The sequence below is a fragment of the Hylobates moloch genome, unplaced genomic scaffold, assembly GCF_009828535.3.
Source record: "Hylobates moloch isolate HMO894 unplaced genomic scaffold, HMol_V3 SCAFFOLD_8, whole genome shotgun sequence".
Taxonomy (NCBI): domain Eukaryota; kingdom Metazoa; phylum Chordata; class Mammalia; order Primates; family Hylobatidae; genus Hylobates; species Hylobates moloch.
The window spans coordinates 19623176-19626954 of record NW_026652283.1 but is presented as its reverse complement, the minus strand read 5'-3'; positions in this window follow the sequence as shown (position 1 = coordinate 19626954).

Sequence of the window (3779 nt, the reverse complement as noted above, 5' to 3'; positions counted from 1 at the left end):
TATCAATGAAAACACTGAATAGGTAAACTTGTGAGATGATGCTAAAACAACCAATAATCAAAGGGATTTTTAGAGCTTTAAACGTGTGTGTGTGTGAGTGTATTTAAAACACATTAATTAATGATTTAAAACAAACACGCACACACACAAACACATGAAAATTAATGAACTCGAGGGTGGAGCCAAGATGGCCGAATAGGAACAGCTCCGGTCTCCAGCTCCCAGCCCCAGCGACACAGAAGACGGATGATTTCTGCATTTCTGCTTGAGGTACCGGTTTCATCTCACTAGGGAATGCCTAACAGTGGGTGCAGGACAGTCGGTGAAGCGCACTGTGCGCGAGCCGAAGCAGGGCGAGGCATTGCCTCACTCGGGAAGCGCAAGGGGTCAGGGAGTTCCCTTTCCTAGTCAAAGAAAGGGGAAACAGACGGCACCTGGAATATCGGGTCAGTCCCACCCCAATACTGCGCTTTTCCAATGGGCCTGGAAAACGGCACACTAGGAGATTGTGTCCCGCACCTGGCTCGGAGGGTCCTGTGCCCACGGAGTCTCGCTGATTGCTAGCACAGCAGTCTGAGATCAAGCTGCAAGGCGGCAGCGAGGCTGGGGGAGGGGCGCCCACCATTGCCCAGGCTTGCTTAGGTAAACAAAGCAGCCAGGAAGCTCGAACTGGGTGGAGCCCACCACAGCTCAAGGAGGCCTGCCTGCCTCTATAGGCTCCACCTCTGGGGGCAGGGCACAGACAAACAAAAACTCAGCAAGAACCTCCACAGACTTAAAGGTCCCTGTCTGACTGACAGCTTTGAACAGAGTAGTGGTTCTCCCAGCACGCAGCTGGAGATCTGAGAACGGACAGACTGCCTCCTAAAGTGGGTCCCTCACCCCTGAGCAGCCTAACTGGGAGGCACCCCCCCAGTAGGGACAGACTGACACCTCATTCAACCGGGTACTCCTCTGAGACAAAACTTTCAGACGAACTATCAGACAGCTGAATTTGCGGTCTCACGAAAATCCGCTGTTCTGCAGCCACCGCTGCTGACACCCAGCCAAACAGGGTCTGGAGTGGACCTCTAGTAAACTCCAACAGACCTGCAGCTGAGGGTCCTGTCTGGTAGAAGGAAAACTAACAAACAGAAAGGACATCCACACCAAAAACCCATCTGTACATCTCCATCATCAAAGACCAAAAGTAGATAAAACCACAAAGATGGGGAAAAAACAGAACAAAAAAACTGGAAACTCTAAAAAACAGAGCAACTCTCCTCCTCCAAAGGAACGCAGTTCCTCACCAGCAACGGAACAAAGCTGGATGGAGGATGACTTTGATGAGTTGAGAGAAGAAGGCTTCAGACGATCAAACTACTCTGAGCTACGAGAGGAAATTCAAAACAATAGCAAAGAAGTTAAAAACTTTGAAAAAATATTAGAAGAATGGATAACTAGAATAACCAATGGAGAGAAGGGCTTAAAGGAGCTGATGGAGCTGAAAGCCAAGTTTCGAGAACTACGCGAAGATTGCAGAAGCCTCAGTAGCAGATGCGATCAACTGGAAGAAAGGGTATCGCTGATGGAAGATGAAATGAATGAAATGAAGAGAGAAGGGAAGTTTAGAGAAAAAAGAATAAAAAGAAATGAACAAAGCCTCCGAGAAATTTGGGACTATGTGAAAAGACCAAACCTACGTCTGATTGGTGTACTGAAAATGATGGGGAGAAGGGAACCAAGTTGGAAAACACTCTGCAAGATATTATCCAGGAGAACTTCCCCAATCTAGCAAGGCAGGCCAGCATTCAGATTCAGGAAATACAGAGAACGCCACAAAGATACTCCTCGAGAAGGGCAACTCCAAGACACATAATTGTCAGACTCACCAAAGTTGAAATGAAGGAAAAAATGTTAAGGGCAGCCAGAGAGAAAGGTCGGGTAACCCACAAAGGGAAGCCCATCAGACTAACAGCTGATCTCTCAGCAGAAACTCTACAAGCCAGAAGAGAGTGGGGGCCGATATTCAACATTCTTAAAGAAAAGAATTTTCAACCCAGAATTTGCTATCCCGCCAAACTAAGCTTCATAAGTGAAGGAGAAATAAAATACTTTACAGACAAGCAAACGTTGAGTGATTTTGTCACCACCAGGCCTGCCCTAAAAGAGCTCCTGAAGGAAGCACTAAACATGGAAAGGAACAACCGATTCCAGCCCCTGCAAAAACATGCCAAATTGTAAAGGCCATCGAGGCTAGGAAGAAACAATAGCAACTAACGAGCAAAATAACCAACTAACATCATAATGACAGGATCAGATTCACACATAACAATATTAACGTTAAATGTAAATGGGCTAAATGCTCCAATCAAAAGACACAGACTGGCAAACTGGATAAGGAGTCAGGACCCATCAGTGTGCTGTATTCAGGAAACCCATCTCACGTGCAGAGACACACATAGACTCAAAATAAAGGGATGGAGGAAGATCTATCAAGCAACTGGAAAACAAAAAAAGGCAGGGGTTGCAATCCTAGTCTCTGATAAAATAGACTTTAAACCAACAAAGATCAAAAGAGACAAAGAAGGCCATTACATAATGGTAAAGGGATCAATTCAACAAGAAGAGCTAACTATCCTAAATATATATGCACCCAACACAGGAACACCCAGATTCATAAAGCAAGTCCTCAGTGACCTACAAAGGGACTTAAACTCCCACACAATAATAATGGGAGATTTTAACACCCCACTGTCAACATTAGACAGATCAACGAGACAGAAAGTTAACAAGGATATCCAGGAATTGAACTCAGCTCTACATAAAGTGGACCTAATAGACATCTACAGAACTCTCCACCCCAAGTCAACAGAATATACATTTTTTTCAGCACCACACCACACCTATTCCAAAATTGACCACATAGTTGGAAGTAAAGCTCTCCTCAGCAAATGTAAAAGAACAGAAATTATAACAAACTGTCTCTCAGACCACAGTGCAATCAAACTAGAACTTAGGATTAAGAAATTCACTCAAAACCGCTCAACTACATGGAAACTGAACAACCTGCTCCTGAATGACTATTGGGTACATAATGAAATGAAGGCAGAAATAAAGATGTTCTTTGAAACCAACGAGAACAAAGATACAACATACCAGAATCTCTGGGACACATTCAAAGCAGTGTGTAGAGGGAAATTTATAGCACTAAATGCCCACAAGAGAAAGCAGGAAAGATCCAAAATTGACACTCTAACATCACAATTAAAAGAACTAGAAAAGCAAGAGCAAACACATTCAAAAGCTAGCAGAAGGCTAGAAATAACTAAAATCAGAGCAGAACTGAAGGAAATAGAGACACAAAAAACCCTTCAAAAAATTAATGAATCCAGGAGCTGGTTTTTTGAAAAGATCAACAAAATTGATGGACCGCTAGCAAGACTAATAAAGAAGAAAAGAGAGAAGAATCAAATAGATGCAATAAAAAACGAAAAAGGGGATATCACCACCGATCCCACAGAAATACAATCTACCATCAGAGAATACTACAAACACCTCTATGCAAATAAACTAGAAAATCTAGAAGAAATGGATAAATTCCTTGGCAAATACACCCTCCCAAGACTAAACCAGGAAGAAGTTGAATCTCTGAATAGACCAATAACAGGTTCTGAAATTGTGGCAATAATCAATAGCTTACCAACCAAAAAGAGTCCAGGACCTGACGGATTCACAGCTGAATTCTACCAGAGGTACAAGGAGGAACTGGTACCATTCCTTCTGAAACTATTCCAATC